At 40.1% G+C, this 20,499-nt stretch overlaps 1 long non-coding RNA gene across 1 annotated transcript; it reads right to left on the minus strand.

Moving 5' to 3' along the window:
* Positions 1-613: 613 nt before the first annotated feature.
* LOC135747205 (uncharacterized) lies at positions 614-6,761 on the minus strand. Its single transcript, XR_010531784.2, has 4 exons — positions 6,675-6,761; positions 5,294-5,358; positions 5,071-5,169; positions 614-736 (listed from the first exon to the last, which is right to left on the minus strand). It is a non-coding gene; the product is annotated as an uncharacterized lncRNA (long non-coding RNA).
* Between the last annotated feature and the right edge of the window lie 13,738 nt (positions 6,762-20,499).

Below are 20,499 nucleotides of genomic sequence, written 5' to 3' on the forward strand. Positions count from 1 at the left end.
AACATTGCAGGTTGTACTGTTTAGGTTTTATAAAACATGGGTTACTTCCCAGCAAGCAATTTTGCGGCTAATAGACGTCTAGTAGCCGTCTAAACACCCCCCTGACGTCTAGGCTAAAACAAGGCTAATTTTGGGCTGTCAGTGAAAATCTAGTAGACGTCTATCATAGCCCAAGAAATAGACTAGTCATCAAATAGACGGCTATTAAACGTCTACATATATACGTCTAATAGACGGTGAATGTGGGTCTAGGCTAAAACAAGGCTAATTTTGGGCTGTCAGTGAAAATCTAGTAGACGTCTATCATAGCCCAAGAATAGACCAGCCGTTAAATAGACGGCTATTAAACGACTACACGTGTGTGTCTAATAAAGAACAAAAGAATGGCTAAAGAATTCTTTTTAATCCATTAAAAAAGGTTCTCATAAACATGCAATCATGCAATTTATTACAAAAAATATTGTTAATACAATAGAAATTCAGATAAGACAAAATGAACTACTTTTAACAAAAATAATAAAAACAGTAACAAAATAAAAGCATATAACACAAAATACAATTTTAAAAATGAAATAACATCTAAACATTAACAAACTATCTTCAGTTCACGTAAACTTATTAATTGTACTAATTTCTATACCCCCCCCCCCGTGCTCCCTGGTGCCTGTTTGAAATGCCCCCATTGCATCCTTCACTTCCAGTTCTGTTGCTGCTGGGAAGTTGTTCAACACAGCATCTGCCAAATATGATATGAAAAGAATGCATGAGACAAGTATTTCTGCTTTATGTTAAATGTGATAGTCATTCTCTTTTGAAAAAGTCATATATAAATATTGACAGGTCAACAACAGGAATCATACCGTTCTCATTACTAACAGAAGTGCATGTTTCTCTGCGTGTGTTTAATGACATTTTTGGAACTAGCAAAAGAGGCTTAAAGGCAGGGTATCTGATTTTGATCCAGAATTTTTTTTTTAGTTATGCTGGTTGAAAGTCTCCTCAAATATTGATAGCTCTCACTAGTCAGATGTTATAACCCTCAGTACAGAGTGTCCATCATGGAGAGAGGTTCAAGAGGTTGTTAAGAATGCAAGATCATCTTCGGCCCCAGGTCCAAGCGGTATACCATACAAAGTATACAAAAGATGCACTAAGCTCCTGCGAAGGCTGTGGAAGCTTATGCGGGTAATTTGGTCCAAGGGAACCATTCCAACAAGCTGGAGAAGGGCGGAAGGGTGCTTTGTGCCCAAAGAACAGGGAGCCACACAGATCAGCCAGTTTCGAACTATATCCCTTCTTAGTGTGGAGGGGAAGATTTTCTTTGCAGTGCTTGCAAAGAGAATGGGCGCTTACATGACCCAGAATGGATATATTAACACCTCTATCCAGAAGGGCGGTGTGGAAGGATTCTCCGGGTGCTTGGAGCATACAGGAGTTCTCAGCCAACTCATCCAAGAAGCAAAGGAAAAGAAGGGCAGCCTAACAGTTGTCTGGCTTGACTTCGCAAATGCATACGGGTCTATTCCCCATAATTTAATTCAAGTCGCTTTGGACTACTACCACATCCCTCATAACATCCAGGGCATAATCACCAGTTACCTGAGAGATATCAAGTTGCGATTCCAGTCCGCCAGGTTTACTACAAAGTGGCAGCCAGTGGAGAAGGGGATAGTGACAGGATGCACAATCTCTCCCATCTTGTTCACCATGGGAATGAACCTGATCATCTCTGTAGCGAGTACAAAGGCAAGGGGACCAAAGACCGCAACTGGATGTCAACAGCCAGCGATCAGGGCATTCATGGATGATCTTACTGTGATAACGCCAACTCATGTGCAGGCAAGATGGGTCCTGGCAGAACTGGATAACATGGCCACTTGGGCGAAGATGGTTTTCAAGCCCAAGAAATCAAGGAGCCTGGTGATTCAGAAGGGTAAAACAACTGGAAAGTTTAAGCTACTTGTTCAAGGGGAAGTGATCCCAAATATCCAGGGCAACCCAATTAGATGCCTTGGAAAGTGGTATGATGATTCCCTGTCAGACAAGAACAACATCTCCAGCACTAGAAAACAAGTTGAAGAGTGGCTGAAGAAGATCGACAAGTTTGACCTGCCTGGGAAATACAAGTGCTGGATCTACCAACACGGCTTGCTCCCAAGACTCATGTGGCTCCTCACTGTATATGAGGTGCTTCTACAAACAGTTGAAGAAATGGAGAGGAAGTTCAACAAGCACCTTAGAAGATGGTTGGGAATACCCCCGAGCTTTACATCGTTGGGGCTTTACATGAGGTCGGGCCAGCTCCAGCTACCCCTGTCATCAGTGGTGGAGGAGTTTAAAGTTGCCAAATGTAGACTGTCCCTGACATACAGGGACTCTCAAGACCAACTTACCAGGGAAGCAGGGATTAGAACTAGATCAGGCCGTAAGTGGGCCGCCGGCACAGCAATTAACCAAGCAGAATGTTCACTCATGACCAAAGAGATCATTGGAAACCCTTGTACTGGAAGGCAGGGTCTAGGAACATCACATTTCCAGAAGTGGTCAAAGTCCACCCCTAGGGGGAAGAGAGCTATGATCCAGGATGAAGTTCGAACCCTTGAGGAAGAAATGAGAAGAGCAAAATCCATCGAGCTTGCAACTCAAGGTGCCTGGACGAGGTGGAACCTCCCCAAGAAGAAAATCACATGGAGTGAACTGTGGCGGCTGGAGCCCTTCCGTATATCCTTTTTACTCCGAGCGGTGTATGACACCTTACCAACCCCAGTCAATTTGCACAGGTGGGGGATGAGGGAGGACCCACTGTGCAAGTTATGTGGTGGGAGAGGTACAATGGCGCACATTCTGTCAGGGTGTAAGACCGCATTGACACAGGGGAGATACAGGTGGCGCCATGACAAGGTGTTGGCAGTGCTCGCAGACATACTGGAGCAAGAAAGGAGGAAGAAACAACCAGCCAAAGTAAGACCATCACTGAGTACCATTGCCTTTGTGAAAGAAGGCCAAAGACCTGTTGTCCACAGCCAAGCCAAGCAGAACCTTCTGCAGTCAGCCAAGGGATGGGAAATGGGGGTTGACCTAGGGAGGAAACTCCACTTCCCCGATGCGGTACTGGTCACAACTCTAAGGCCCGATATCATCATGTGGTCTCCGGAGGGAAGGAAGATCATCCTGGTGGAGTTGACGGTGCCGTGGGAGGAGGGCTGTGAGGAAGCTGCAGAGAGGAAAAGAGCCAAATATCAGCAACTTGTTGCAGACTGCCAGGACAAAGGGTGGATATGTTGGCTGATGACAGTGGAAGTCGGATGTCGTGGATTCCCAGCTCAATCTGTGTGGAATCTATTGACAAAGGTTGGACTGAGGGGCCACTTAAGGAAAGCAGCCGTTCGTAAGCTGGGGGAAGCGGCAGAGAGAGCCTCCTGTTGGCTCTGGCATAAGAGAGAGGACACAAGCTGGAAACTTGGAGGAGAGGGGCAGTGACCTGGCCAGTCACTGCTGACCCACCAACTGGAGGGTGTTGTGGTTAAGGGTCGAAACACCCAGTGAAGGTTGGGGACCACCTGACGACCTCACCTCCAGGCCAAGGCTTCATCCATTAGAAATGGATGTATTTTTTTGCATAGTAGATGTGTTACACAACATTTTTGGAACTAGCAAAAGAGGCTTAAAGGCAGGGTATCTGATTTTGATCCAGAATTTTTTTTTTAGTTATGCTGGTTGAAAGTCTCCTCAAATATTGATAGCTCTCACTATGTTAAGTTGTCTAAATGTGTATTTTTATATATTTGTGTCATCTATAAAAGGCGTAGGACCAAAAAACGTTCAACAAACCATTGAACCCTGACCGAATGCAATAATTGGACGTGGGCATGGGCCAGTTACCGGTTTGAAGGTATACCGAGATTTTCAGAGTCAAGGTTTTAAAAAAACCACAAAAATTTTCTGTGATACCGTTTTCAATGTATGAACTGTGTTTACACAAAGTGAATTAAATCATGTAATTGAATTCATGTTTACATTTACAATTGAAAGAATATTATCATTTAAAGGCTTTATTTTTACCTGGCATAAACGTTGTTTGTTGCTTAAAAATAAAATGTATTGTGTCCAGTTGAAAAGTTGATGTTTTAATATGCAGACATTTGAAAATAACACATTTTAGTGTCACAATGGCAATACCACAACACCGTGGTATTTTTGCTTACGGTTATCATACTGCCAGAATCTCATTCCGGCCCATAATTGGACGCATTAAATTTTTGCCCCTCTTCTGTGAACGTGTTTTGCATGCCACTTCACAACCTGTTCACACTCTGTAAAAATAGGGAGAATCAAATAAACCTTCCTGCTGAATTGACACAGGAGCTACAAAACGAAAGACATTTTGAAACAACAACAAAAAAAAACATCTGGATGAGCAAAGAGCAAAAACCCAAATTAACATTGGTAAGTTCACTGCTTTTCTGCAAGATGGAAACAGCTACAGGTCTGAAAGGGTCGTTGCAGTGTTTCTTTTGGAAAGGTAGGTATGCAGTGTGATTCTATTTTGATGGATTCAGATTGTATTTTAATGAAACTTGTTGCTTATGTAGTTTGTTTACGAATTAGTGTAATGATATTAATCTTTTCAAATTTGTAAACGTGCTGTATTTATTTTGGATTAAAAACAGTTGTTTATGTTGGTTATTTTGGTAGTGTTATTCACTTTGTCAGTCTTACTGGTTAATGAGATAGGAGTGTGCTTCTGGTTGGTGCGTGTAGGCTAAAGTTAGTATTTTTCAAAATCAAATACCCTGCCCTTTAAGATGCCAAGCATAAAATATTCACAATACAATCTTATTGACATAAAACCTGTCAAATGTCTAAAAATAAAACATCTAAACAATATTGTGTGGATGAGTAAACTGTTGTATCGGCAAAGAGTAATTTAATCTGGGGCTTTTAATATTTAGAAAATATTAAGGCAATACCGGACTGTCGTCAATTACTCCTCACATAACCTAATGTTATATTAAAAGTACTATTTTGTGAAACACCATTCAGCCTAAAACTACATACAAACACACTTACCTTTAATAACTGAGAACTGATGTTTTTTCAAATGCTTGCTTCTGCAGTGGACCACCACCATTCATGTTGAACTTTGAAATTAATGAATTTTAGTGAACTCTAAAATACAAAAGACAATGTCGTTAACAGTTGCAGACTGAAATATTTTCTGATTTTTTGTGACCACATGAAAGACTGTTGACACCACAATGTCTGATTAATATTGCATATTTAGAGAATTTACCTGTCCAGCATTCTTCCGGCACGGTCTCTCAAGTTTCTCCCTCCAGTTTCGCACAGCTTTGACACCTGAATAGCACATGCCTATGTCAGTAATTGTACAGTATTGTATGCTTCAGTGTACAAGTGTTTACCAACCTTAAATGTTAATGCCCACTGACCTGCAATTTTCCCTCACTAACACAATAAAACTCTTTTTTCCAACAGACTGAAGGCCTGTAAGTTAAAGGGGGGGTTTAATGGTATTTCAAGCATTCTGACTTATTAACACAGTTATAGAGTTGTTTCCTCATGCTAAACGTAGGCAAAGTGTCAAAAATGCAGTTGGGCGTGTTTCAGAGTATTTCTGTGCCGAATGCACTTCGCCAGGGTTCGTACAAGTTTCGGCTAATTTTTTTCGATTACGGTTCTAACTGACGTTTCAGGGGTTTTCGATACGTATCACTTCTTTATATGGGCTTCCGCCGGAAAACTTCCCCTGGAAAACCCCGCCCAGCCGTCAGTCAGCGGGAGACGCTAGAGCTTGCTAACAGCTTATCACGCCACTCAGCTTTGTTTAATTTCAAAAGTCAACAATGGCACAACAAGAAGTGTGTTTTTGGATGTAAGGAGAAGACATCCAGCCTTAAGGAAACAATGGATATAGTTTATTATCTGGATTAGCAGCGGAGTTTTGCGTGTGTGTTTGATGCGGTGGATTTTCATGACGAGTTAGACGTGGTAAGTAAGACTTCTGTCTTATGTTGGAAATAGGCGCGTGTATATTATATAAATGACACGAACATGTAGTGAATCATAAGTTAAAACAGTATTGTATAGTGTTGCATGACTCGTACTCGCTCCTCCCGTGTTATAACTCCTCCTTCTTCATTTTTTCGTACGTTATCGGAAAGATTCGGTAAAGCTAATCTTTCTTTTATAAATCTGATTAAACTAAAGACTCTTCAGAGATATAAAGGATGTCATACTACTCCATAGGTACTCCAGATTAATATCAGAAATGCAGAAACAGCGTGTGTTACGTGAGCTTTAAATCCATATGGAGGAATAGCTTTCCCCCACAATCTATCTCTGCATGCATAATTGTAAAGCACAACACTGCCTACATTACTGTAAGCAACACAGTAATAACTTAGCTAAGTTACTGCTGTTACTAAAAAGCAGCCTACAAATCACTCATGTAAATCTTCAGTGTAACTTTACATAGACTCATTTACCTCCACTATTTTATTACATTGCAGGTTGTACTGTTTAGGTTTTATAAAACATGGGTTACTTACTACGTTATACTGTTAAGTTACCCGCAAGAATGTCGCGATTCCAACAACAAATAAAGTAAATCAATTTTAAACACATGTAAAATAAAATAATAAAAAAAAACTTACAAGACCAAACGAGTGTGGTACATGCTTTCCTCGTGGCTGCTCGCTGATGTTGTTGCTTTTCAAACAGCGGAAATCTTTCTCGTGAGATTTGGCCTCGTGTTTGTGTACTGCTGCCATCTAGCGGTTCGGAGTTGTAACTGGATTTTGTTTGTCTTTGAAATACGGTCAAATAATGAATGTTATGCGTGACAGCAGATATTCAGATAAGATAAATAAAACCAAACATCTTAATTTCACTGGTGTCTTTGCATGCCTGATAAAATATCATAATTCTTGCAAGTTATTTTGGCAAAAACAAAATTTTATTCAATTTAAGGTTATTTTGGGCTAAACATGGTTTGTTCGTAGTCGGTCTATTTATGAGCTAAATAGTGGCTATGTACGACGGTGCATAAAACACTTTAAAGAAATTAAACAAACCTTGTAATCGCTGTTAACTTTGCTTACAATGACATACCATACATCTCACAAGTTATTTTGGCAAAAACCACATGTAATTAAATTAATGGTTATTTCTGGGCTAAACGTGGGTTATTCGTAGTCGGTCTATTTGTAAGCTAAATAGTGGCTAGTACAGACGGTGTATAAAACACTTTAAAGAAATGAAACAAAATACCTTAATCGCTTTGAACTTTGTTTACATGATTAAATATCATACATCTCACAAATCATTTTGGCAAAACAACATGTAATTAAATTAATGGTTATTTCTGGGCTAAACGTGGGTTATTCGTAGTCGGTCTATTTGTAAGCTAAATAGTGGCTAAGTACAGACGGTGCATAAAACACTTTAAAGAAATGAAACAAAATACCTTAATTGCTTTGAACTTTGTTTACATTATTAAATATCATACATCTCACAAATAATTTTGGCAAAACAACATGTAATTAAATTCATGGTTATTTCTGGACTAAACGTGGTTTATTCGTAGTCGGTCTATTTATGAGCTAAATTATGACTATGTACAGACGATGCATAAAACACTTTAAAGAAATGAAACGAAATACCTTGTAATCGCTGTTAACTTTGCTTACATGATTAAATATCATACATCTCACAAATCATTTTGGCAAAACAACATGTAATTAAATTAATGGTTATTTCTGGGCTAAACGTGGGTTATTCGTAGTCGGTCTATTTGTAAGCTAAATAGTGGCTAAGTACAGACGGTGCATAAAACACTTTAAAGAAATGAAACAAAATACCTTAATTGCTTTGAACTTTGTTTACATTATTAAATATCATACATCTCACAAATAATTTTGGCAAAACAACATGTAATTAAATTCATGGTTATTTCTGGACTAAACGTGGTTTATTCGTAGTCGGTCTATTTATGAGCTAAATTATGACTATGTACAGACGATGCATAAAACACTTTAAAGAAATGAAACGAAATACCTTGTAATCGCTGTTAACTTTGCTTACATGATGAAATAGCATACATCTCACAAATTATTTTGTCAAAAACCACATGCAACCAAATTAAAGTTTATTTGGGCTAGAAGTGGGCTAGGCACAGCCCGGCTATATCGGGTCTATAATGAAACGAGACGTTGAAATGACGGCTATTGCTTGCTGGGTTTATATCGAGTTTCATACCATGTAAAGGAAAACATGATAATATAAAAAGTACAGTAATGCAGAAAAGCGCATTACAACCATGTTCAAGCTATTGAGAACGTTCAGATGCAAAAATGAACTAAATGTACAATTAGATAAACTAGTTAATGATATTGCGCAAATGCTCTCGGTCTCTTCAAAGGTCTTCGCAGATTATTTTGTTATAAGACTCAGTCATCACATCACGTCTCTTCTACTGTAAGTACACAAAAAATAAGACAAATGATCTGCATTTAAGTCCGATTTTTATGAAGAATATTTGACTGTTTATGTAACTGGCAAAAGAAAACTTCGCCAACCAAATGTTTGTCAAAAAGCTTGCATGTGACATCAAAGTACTGCCAAAGCACAGAGAATCCCTGTCATGTTACTTCAATATCATGCTTAAAGCATAAAGTCGAGCACACATTGTCGTCAGTATGACCTACTTGAAACACGACTGCCCTCTACAGGTTTTTTATTTCCTGCGTCCCCCACCGAATCCCCCTTCTGCGGGATCTCGCAGAATTTCGGAAGTGCTCGCGGCATTCTGCTCTCAGAGACGCGCATTTTTAAAGGCCACATCTGTATACTCACTTGTGCGCCCAAAGCCAAGCGCTGTATACTCAACTGTACGCCCAAACCCAAGCGCCCTGTGTACCTCTCTGTATACTCACCTGTGCGCCCAAAGCCAAGCGCTGTATACTCAACAGTACGCCCAAAGCCAAGCGCCCAGTATACTTCCCTGTATACTCACCTGTACGCCCAAAGCCAAGCGCTGTATACTTAACTGTGCGCCCAAAGCCAAGCGCCCGGTGTACCTCTCTGTATACTCACCTGTGCGCCCAAAGCCAAGCGCTGTATACTCAACTGTACGCCCAAAGCCAAGTGCCCAGTATACTTCCCTGTATACTCACTTGTACGCCCAAAGCAAAGAGCCCAGTGTACCTCCGTGTATACTCACCTGTATGCCCAAAGCCAAGAGCCCAGTGTACTTCCCTGTATACTCACCTGTACGCCCAAAGCCAAGAGCAGTGTACCTTCCTGTATACTCACCTGTATACCTCCTAGACGCCTCAAGCCCCAAGTCCAGGCACGCACTGGTATACCTTCTAGACGGTGTGCTGTAAGCCCAGCGTACATCTCTACACGCCGAAGGTGGCCCTTTAAGGTATTTACCTACCCATTCCCTAGTGTACTTATCTGTCTCTGCTTTTATGCCCAGGAAGAGAGGTTGGAGCGTCCACCGGGAGTCCATCTGAAAGACACAAAGAGTGAAAGTTGAGAATATCCCCCTGTAATTCACAAGTGGACAAAGAAGATAAAGACAGGCTAAGAGGACTTACCTGTGATCCCTGTGAGAGTCAGAAGCGACTCAGAGCCATTCAAAGTCTCCGCACTTACCTTTTAAGAATCCCTTCCCCTTTCCCCTTACCTTTTAATATGTAATAAAGATTGTTATATTTTATCCCGTTCTCTCGTGTGTTTGGTCATTGGGGCATTTTGGGACCTCCTCGGGGTGGAAACTGAGGGAGGGGTGTGACTCACGTTAGAAGTGGTCCGCTCCAACCTGTGACAATAGCAGAGACATTAGAAAAAAAAGAGCAAGTATCAGAGAACAGAGTAGCTACTTTGAAATAGCTTCTTGCTGAAACATGTTATGTTGAAATGTTTTCTGTTGGAAAAGTTTGTTTTATTGATTTCACAATAAGTGACCCTTTAAGCAAAGGTCTCTCTTTTTTATTTGTGGTGAATAGAAGAGTAAATAGATATGTAAGAAACCATCAAAGCTGACACAATAACCTCTGAAACCACCACAGGATTTGTAAGAAGAGTAGGGTTGTGCCTGAGTTGGGGAAGAGGAGCAGGGTCGTGGCAAAGCTCAGGAAGGAGTGAATGCTGTAGTGTAAAGATACTACTCTTTCTTGTCTAAGAAATATGCAAACTGTCATTGTCTGGAGAATGTAGGATGTTTGAATAAAAGTGCCTAATTTGTTTACAGGGACATGGAATGAGCTCTGTAAGGCACATTGCCAGGTCATGGCTCTTTGTGTCTTTATGGATATTAGGAAATAACATAAATATTAGGGATGAGTATTTAAATGTTGTTGTGTTATCAACCACTACAATGCACAGTCATGTGAGGATGAAGTACCCAGCAGGTCCATTCACAGGTCAGCAGCAATAAGTGGCTAGTTTCATGATCAGGTCAAACAACTGTCCTCATTATTGAGATGATTACTAAAGATATGCTTCCTAACAGTTTTGTAGAAGGAGAGGGTTTTAGAAATCTATTATCGTTTGTAGAGCCCGAGTTTACTGTCCCATCTAGAAAAGCGGTAACACTTTATTTTACATTACGTGTACTTACCTTGTACATATATGGTAAATACGTTTACAAATTACCGACAAATGTGTGGTACTTACTTTTAGGTATCTACATGGTAATTAATTGGTATCATTACTGTACTTACCAGTGGTACATGCTTGGTAGTTATTATGTAACTCTAGATAAGTACTGGGTAATAACAGATACATACAGATACATACTTATAGTTTAGGTGTACTGTAACTAACGAGAAACATTACTGTACTTACAAATATGTGTACAATATGAGTATTTAGTATTTACAGGCAAGTTAGGGTAAATGACAGGTATTTATAATGTACATATATGATAACTAATATCAAACACTACTGTACTATACAAATTGTATATACACAATAAGTGTGTACTAGTGAATGTACGCAGTAGTTATTCATATAATAGTCAATGGTTCACAGTGTTAAAAAAAAAACATTCAGTGTCTCTGCTTAAATGTAGTTAAAAACCAAAATGTTAACTAAAACTATGTTTTATTATCTTATCATTCAACTTCCTTCCTTTTCTCTTTTGTAATATTTTTTTTAACCGCCGATTGTAGAATAAAAATATTATCTATTGAGAAATACGTAGACCTCTACCCTGCTCGTTCTTTAAAAAATATATGATTCACTTCTGCATAAGATATAACCTCCTGTTCAAAATCTTTGTAAATATCAAGACATGTAAAAATCTTTGTTACATCAAGCAATGATCCCTCTAATATTTTATCACCACTGTAAGGAAAAAACACATGTTAGCCCAACGGCGAAGTCCAGACATTGTGAGGAAGGTTTTCAGTGCGTTCTGTCTATACCAGCGCTTACTGATGACGTTTTAACGTTACGTAAGCCATTCACTTATGTTCTCTAACTCATCAGCTAAATGGTTCTCAATAACTTTTATAGAAAAAAAAGAAAAGAAAGAAATTACAATTGCAAACAGATTTCATATCATTAATATACAAGAGAAACAACAATGGACCCAGGACACTACCCTATGGCACCCCACATGTTATTTCTCTCACCCCAGACAAAGTGCTGTTAATATCAACTCTTTGATACCTCTCAGTCAAGTATGATCGAATCCCTTCACAAAACCTAAAAACCTAAGGCTTTTAGTTTAATCAGCAAGATTTGATGATCAGTTGTGTCACATGCTTTCTGGAGACCTGACAAACCATGCCACAAAGTTTACCCACATCAATCTCTCTTCTTAAATAATCTGTTAGATAAAATAAACATGTATTTGTAGAATAAGATGTTCGAAAACCAGATTGCAAATCATCAAACAAATCCGAATTACTAATGTAATTATATAGTTGCTCATGTATTATTTTCTCAAATACTTTTTTTCCTAAAATCAAAACTGGTCTATAATTGCTCTCTTCTAATTTGCTCCCTTTTTATATAGCAGAACAACCCTGGCCAGCTTCAGATCTTTCGGAAATCTACCTAACCTAATCGAAAGATTGAAAATATGAGTAAGATATGGAGAAATATATTCCGCAGCATCTTTTAAAAATCTGGCAGGTATTTCATCTAGACCGATTGCCTTTGGACACTTTAGTTCATTTAATACCTCCTCCTGTGACACCATGGAAAGGCCAAAAGAGTCTGCTACCACTCCAAGCTTAGAATAATACTTAAACATGACCTCACCATCATATAACCCAGGTTTTCTTGGTAGCTTTTCAACTAAGGCCTAGTCCACATGGACACGGGTATTTTTATAACCGTGAGTTTTTTTACGCGGTTCGGCCGTTTGTCCACACAAAACCGCAGTATCAGGACACTGAAACTGAGCATATTTGAAAACCCCGGCCAGGGTGAGCTTTTTAAGAAACCCCGGTTACAGTGGTGTCGTGTAGAGAGTAAAACCGGGAGTTTTGCCTTGCGACGTCAGAGTGTGCGCCGTTATCCACTGTGTTTGATGTCAAATGCTCAGTTATCTCACTATATTGCGGAACACGATTTGGGTTATATCCCTGCCTGCTGGTGTGGCATGCTCTTGACAGCGCTTGATAGCGTGTTTTTGCTTTATCATGTGGATGGATATTTAATTTAAACCGAGCATGTGTGGACGGGATTTTTTTTTAAGGGGAAACTCCGGTTATAAATATACCCGTGTCCGTGTGGACTAGGCCTAAGTGTGCGGCTATAGAAGTAAAAAAGTGATAAAATAAAAACCTTTATTTAATTAGAAGTGAGCTCCCCATTGATATTAAGTGTTGTATCAAACTTATGTTTGAAATATATATTATTGTAGTGTCCAGTAGGAATTATTATTTATATATTTTTATTAAAGGAACAGTATGTAAGAAATGTATATCCTGATGGAACATTGCTTTTATATCTGTCATAACCGCTACAGGCTCTTGGCGAAACCTGGTGAGAACATTAAAAAGCGTGTTGGTCAAAACAAGACCTTGAAGAAGTTCTGAATAGAGAGATTTACCTTGAAAGGTAGCACCACAGTCAAAGACTACTAAGAGGGCACAGACTTATCCTGGCTCATTTTTCGAAGAAGAATATTGGTCTTTGTCCACTTATGTTGAGTTTCCTCATAAAATCCTCTGTGCAGAAGCTTGCCGAGCTACCAGGATCAGGAAAGGCATATGTGTGCAGAATTTTACTTCCTTTAGAACTTTTAACCTGTACTGGTATAATTGATAACAAACACAGTTCTTTTCTTCAGTATGCTACTATCTTTAAGAGACACCACCTGTGTGCTACTCACAGGTATTTTCTTGAGTTGTTTTGACGATTCATTGGTTTGATGTGTAACACACTTGGATGCTGTTTGTTGCATAAGGTGCAGGTAAGATGTTTTGTGCAGTCTTTACCCACATGTCCTTCTTTGTTTAGGCACCCAAAACAGATTCCATTCTGTCTTATGAAGTTTAACTTTTCCCTGTGTCCCAGATAGCAAAAAATATCCGCAGGACTTCTTTTTGCCGCCAGACCTAAGCTGTCGGCTATAGGTGCGTCCCGCTGGCGGGGATGAAACGTTTGCCGCCGAATACGTCACTCCCCTTTCTTGCGATTTGCCGGCGCCCGACTGCTTAATTTTCTCTGGTGGTTGCCTCCGTCTAATAGACCGCGGCAGGCTGGCGGCAAGCCGCTTTGAAATGTTCTCTAGACCATTGGCCATTGGAGTTACTGACAGCATTTTAACTACCTTTCACATTTAAAACGGTTATAAAATCATAATAGCCTATATATAGCCTATATAATTGAGAGTATACTAACAGGCAACATGGTTTGGCAGGGCTACTTCACATGAATTGAATCTTTTAACAAAGGTTGTAAAAACTGCATCTAAGATTATCGGTGTTCCACTAGAATCGCTCCAAAACATCTACTGGCGACGCAGTACCAAGAAGGCCCTAAGTATTATAAAGGATGCTAGTCATCCGGCTCATAACCTTTTCACCCAACTTCCATCAGGAAGACGTTTACAGAGCATCCCTACACGCACATCACGGTTTAGAGATAGCTTCTACCCACAGGTCATAAGATTACTTAATGATAGTGAGAGAGGAAGGAGGGTTGAGGTTTGGTGTTAGCTATTGTATTTATGTCGTTGGATGTTTTTTTTTCTTTTAATATTATTTTAATTAAATTATTAAATTATTGATTAATGCTGAGAGAGTGCCAAGGCATATCGTATTTCATTGCTGTGGTACTCTGTACTAATATGCATATGACAAAAAATAAACTTGAACTATATGTTAATTATATCAAATAGGATAGTTGTTTTGCTCCAACGCAAAGATATGTAAGTTATGTTTATACGAATGTGTTTTCAGTTAGTTTCCTTTTTTTACACCCTGAGTTCAAGCATGTTTCACATGCATCTAAAGCCAGTAGGGTTTATAACAGATTCTTGAAGGTTTAGGAAATTACATTTAAATTACTTTGAAACTCTGAAGCGATTATACAGTAATATATGTAAAATATAGCGAATTATTGTATGCACTTAGGTCAACATTTTTACATGTCTTTGATTTATGCACTTGACTGGAAATTTCCTTTGTCTTTCATTATTTTCCAACATCGATTTTTTATTTTTTTTAACCTTTTACATGTGTCACAGGTAGGGGTGGACCCAGATGTAAATAAGGTCACGCCCCTTTCTCCACCTCGAGGAGATTCCCAAAGCCACCCCAATGACCAGACACACACAGTATGCATAATATTAAAATACACTTTATTTAATTTACTTAAAATAAAATAAATAGGGGAGAGAGGGAGGGGAACTTAAAATAACGGCCTCTTCAGGCTCTCGTTATCTCTCTCTGGCAGGGGTTCACACAGTTCCTTTCTCAGGTCGTCCACTCGCTCTCTTCCTTCCCTTTCCACAGGCATCGTCGTAAGTACAGGTGTTCACTCCGTTTCTCCTCAGAGTAATCACTCTCTCTCCTCTTCTCTCCACAGGTCTCAACTTGGACACAGAAACACAGTTAATTTGCTTTACGATGGCTCTCACCTCTTGGCTGGACTCAGTGTACCATAAGTACAGGTTTCACTCTGTTTCTCCTCAGAGTAATCACTCTCTCTCCTCTTCTCTCCACAGGTCTCAACTTGGACACAGAAACACAGTTAATTTGCTTTACGATGGCTCTCACCTCCTGGCTGGACTCAGTGTACCATAAGTACAGGTTTCACTCTGTTTCTCCTCAGAGTAATCACTCTCTCTCCTCTTCTCTCCACAGGTCTCAACTTGGACACAGAAACACAGTTAATTTGCTTTACGATGGCTCTCACCTCTTGGCTGGACTCAGTGTACCATAAGTACAGGTTTCACTCTGTTTCTCCTCAGAGTAATCACTCTCTCTCCTCTTCTCTCCCCAGGTCTCAACTTGGACACAGAAACACAGTTAATTTACTTTACGATGGCTCTCACCTCTTGGCTGGACTCAGTGTACCATAAGTACAGGTTTCACTCTGTTTCTCCTCAGAGTAATCACTCTCTCTCCTCTTCTCTCCACAGGTCTCAATTTGGACACCGAAATACAGTGGCGGGCTCGCAGCAGTCGGCGCGACGTGTGCTGGGGTAAGTAATTCCTAAGTAGCGTCGGGGGCGAACCCTCACGACCAGTAGGTGGTAGCAGAGGGGCGGAAAATCCCAGCGTCTCACCGGGCCGAGCGCTGCCCTTTCCTCGTTGCCGTCAGGTGTTCGAATTCTGGACAGGGGCGCCCCCTTGTAGAGGCCACGGGACGAAGGGATTACGTCACCTCTCTCTCTGCAACAACAACGTTTATGCACTGGAAAGCATCAACAAGAATAGCCCCAAATCGTACTCACACCTCTGCTGCTTCCTCAGCTCTCCGCCACCGCTCTTCACATCCACCCAGTGGCTAGGCAGGGGAAAGACTCGTTTTCTGGGCACCGTATTATTTCTGGAAGCCCGAAGCACGCTCACAACATATGCTGTACTAGCTACGCCAGCAGCCTCTTTTCCTTCTCTTGACGAAGTGTGTGAAGGCGGGGGTTAATCTGACAACACACACACAGCCAAACACAGCAACCCACAGCAATAGACAGCACCACGTCAAAAATAAATGTATCCACAGCACAAAGACTCACCCACCACTTCAAGTGTACAAAAAGGACGCCCGTCTTCTCTCACTTCGCTTCGTTCAGGCTTGGTGGTGGAAATATGTGGCCCAGCTAGTGATGTCGTTATTGTGTCTGCTTCGGTAATCACTTCCTCAGCTCACCCACCACGCTCTATGAGGGGTAGGGCCGTCCTCTTCCTCCTGCAGGGAGTTAGCATAAACCAGGTCAATATGACACTCACTTTCAGCTTGCTCTGGTACTCACAGCGTTGTCGTTTTAAATATACACTTTCACTTCGTCTCAATCCGTCATATATTCGTTCTCCTCATAACCTTTAAGGTTCGCGATGTCCTCACAATTTACTGTTCCAGCCCAACAGGTCTCTTGGGGTGCTCCTTTAAAAAGATCCACGACTGGCCTCTCTTTCACCTCTCGTGGCTCCTGTCCTCTTTCCGCGCGCTCGTAGCGCAGCCCGGATCAACAGAGCCTACGGGCTCTTCAAAAGGTGCGTGTCTTTGTTTCTGCCTTTGGCGAAGGAGCTTTCCCCCGTGTCAATTCCTTCTCGTGTCCATCGCTGCTTACTTAAGTTTCTGTAGAGCTATTTATGGGTCTCAACAACCCCCAGCCTCCAATCACCATCCGCTTCGTAATGCGTTTCACCTGTGGCTCGTAAAGCCCTAATTTCGTTTCCCTGGAAAAACCAGGAAGTGAGAGAGTGCGTTGTTTATGTGGCCTGGGCGGAAACCATCCGGGCGGAACCAAACTTCCCTAACTTTGGTTCCGCCCCTGAGAAGATCGTCATTTGTGACACATGTACAAGGATTATTTTGCGATTGCGACCTGTACAAATTAATTTTGAAGTGTTAAAGCACAAACAGTGAAGTAACGCCACCGGTCGAGAGGGGCAGCACCTCAACAAGACGGAAGAATTGTAAACCGGAAGATACCGTGTCCGACCAGAGAGCACTCGTCGTCACACGTTTTCAGTGTTTGAAGAAAGGATCAAGATACAGATTTAAGAAAAAATGCATCAATTACGATCGTTTAAGTAAGTACATGTTTAATTTTTGTGTAACGCAAGATTATGTTCATGTATATAAGTTGTTTAAATTACTTTGTTTGTCTGAACAAGTATGCTACTAATCCCCTAGCTGAAGTGGCTAGCAAGTGTTAGCGAACACATGCTGTTTTGCCTTTGTTACAGTACACACAGAGGTTAAGCAAAGTTCTAGTTCTTTTATTTTTATTTAAAAGTTGTTACACTAAGTTTGCTCTCTGCTGCTAATCCAGTAGCTGAAGTGGCATTAAAAATGTGGTTTTGTTCATATTTTCTTGCAGATAACTTGCCCAGAGCACAGCATCTCGTGTACAGCATGAAGTTTTCAGCTATCAAGGTATATTCTAGGCATGTGTCTTAGTGTGCAGTGTTTTAACAGTATTGAAAATAGTGCCTTTAGTTATTGTTTTTTTTATAATGTAGATTTCTAGAGACTGAAAACCAAGCCCTGCACTGCAAAAAAATGAGTGTCTTTCTTAGTTTTCTTTTGTCTTGTTTTCTTATATTAATATCTGAAAATTCTTAAATTGAGATACACTGACTTGGTAAGCAAGTGGCTTAAGATATTAAGTTTTGTTTATTGAAATAAATGATGAAAATCAAGAGGTTTTGTTTACTTAAAACAAGTCAAAATTTTTGCCTGTGCAGTAAGAAAAATAAACTTAATTCCAGGTTCAACTTGATCAACTTAATTTAAGTTTATTTTTCTTACTGCATTGGCAGATATTTTGACTTGTTTTAAGTAAAAAGAAAAACTCTTGATTTTTATCATTTATTTCAATAAACAAGACTTAATATCTTAAGCCACTTGCTTACCAAGTCAATGTATCTCAATTTGAGAATTTTTAGATATTAATATTAGAAAACAAGACAAAAAAACCTAGGTAAGACAATAATTTTTTGCAGTGTGAGGGAAAAGAATCAAGCCCTGAGGGAACGTAGTGAACGAGCAGGTGAGAACATGCACTCTTTCTTAAATGTAACTTTTTTTGTCTGTGATGTAGGTCCAATTTTACCATATGCCTTTCATTTTGTAGCTTCGGATGACAGCGGCTCACTTTTGGCGTTGCTTGACAACACTTTGAGGCAGGATTAAAAGCTCCAGGAACAATTTGTAAGTGTGCTAATTTTGCCGTAGGGTAATCTAAAAAGTAAAATTAAGTTTGTATATTGCATATACGGTCTGAATCCACAGCCTGTCTCTCATTTATGTATGAGAAAATTCAGAGAAATGTATTTTGTAACACTTTTTTTGAATTTTCAGCTTTAGAGTATCTTCTCTAATCACCTTTCCATTAATACAACCTGGACTGGTGTAGGGAATCAAGCATGTTTTAGATACCTGTTTCTGAAGACTATTGTTCAAAGTAAGTTAGATTTTTATATTTAAGTACATGTGTATGGCCTTATGTTATTCAAATGGAATGACAGTTCTGTATTTTCTACAGAAGCCATCAGGAAGAACCCTGCAACCCAGGATGCCACTGATTGGGCTGTCCAGGTTAATGTTACGTGTTACCTGAAAGGAGCATCTGACCGTGAAGGCAGAAAAAGGCAGCACACAGCTAAAAGGGACCCACAGATGACCCCTTAAACCGAGGCTGACTACTGACACCCCAGCATCGCTGACAACTGGAAACCTTTCTTTATCCTGCAGTCAGTAACATCAATAACCCTAAAGAATCCTGAAGTGTCACACTACACTCAACCAATCCACACTTCACTTTGAAAATTACTATTCTTTTTTTTTTTAAATTCCCTGTGACACTGCCTTAAGGGCAGCTCCTCGGATAGATACGGAATGGCGAGGTTGTTTGTCCTTTATACAGGTGCATGAGATAAAGCACTGCTTACAAGCGCCTCATGCTTATACATTACATTCATGTGGATCTTTGTTTTAATATCTTTAGTGTCTTTTACTGGTTTTTTTAGTCATGTGTATTTTTTTATTTTTTATCATTCTGTTTATGTTGGTGTGTGGTGTTATAAGCTACTGGAACCTTGAATTTCCCCTTGAGGATCAATAAAGTATTCGTTCATTTTTCATTCACAATAGACAGATCTTATTGCAGCAAAGTGAAAATATTGTGTTCCAGGTCAGCAGTGCCATTATAATAGTCTATTCTAGTCCAGAGCTTTACTCTAGGATAAGTGGTAATAATTTATTGTTAGAAATGACAATTTATTTGGTATGCTGCACGTTCTTTGGTACCAAATATCCTTATTACTTGATATAATGTTTACTGGTAGCCTAATTCTTTTCATCCCAGAGCGACCTCTAAATTATTAACAATTATTGTAAATGTTCTAATTTGCTTGTAATGTTTTTTTTAACTAGAATTTATTTGGAAACCTGCATGGCTTTATTACGTTTTTATTTTTCAGTTGTTTATTTCAGTGCTCTTACATATCTTGCTTCAATGACTGTTAATGTACTTTGAAATGTGGAATAAAAACTCCAAATGGGAATTTGTCTGGTTTGATCAATCATTATTCTTGATAAACTGCATGCTAGAAATAGCCTATGTAAAAATTATACATATATATATACAATAAGCGGCGGAAAATCGCTCGAAAAAAGCGTTTCCCTCCGACGGGCCGCGAAAGAGCCGCCTTCAATATAAAGGCGGCCGAATGGCGGTTAGCCCGTAGGCCAGCCGCGGATTGAAGGTGGTAGACAGCCGGCTGCCGCTTTTAAAAAGCGGCGGTCCGCCGTCAGACGTGTTTGCGATTACGCCTTCATGACGCTTCTACTGCCTCCAGAGCACCGCCGGTGGTCCGCCGACTCATTGCTATCTGGGGTGGCTGCCTTTCAAACTGAACATGTTCACACATGATGATTATTGTGAATCCTTAGATGTGGTCTGTAGTGAGTTCACATGCACATTGGTTGCAAAATTGCCTTTGGATTTGGGCTTCACTAAGACTTTGTGATTTCCTTTACTTGGGCTTGAGTCTTGGATCTCACCAAATATTGGGTCTGAGACAATGAAGCCGACAAGATGTACCATCTTGACCATGTTACTCCTCTGTTCTTGTACTGTAACTCAAATGCCTTTGTGCGCCACCTCTCTCTGAGCTTATATGGGAGCTTGAGATCAATACTCCTCATATTCGAGACTGTGTCCAGTTCTTCCATGAATTCCAAGTCTTCCATACCATTGCAGCAGCTTCTAAGAAACAATGCAAATGCCTGTAAGGCCTTCATATCCTCTGATTTTATTGACGGCCAAAAGAG

This window comes from Paramisgurnus dabryanus, chromosome 1 (assembly GCF_030506205.2).
Source record: "Paramisgurnus dabryanus chromosome 1, PD_genome_1.1, whole genome shotgun sequence".
Classification (NCBI taxonomy): Eukaryota; Metazoa; Chordata; class Actinopteri; order Cypriniformes; family Cobitidae; genus Paramisgurnus; species Paramisgurnus dabryanus.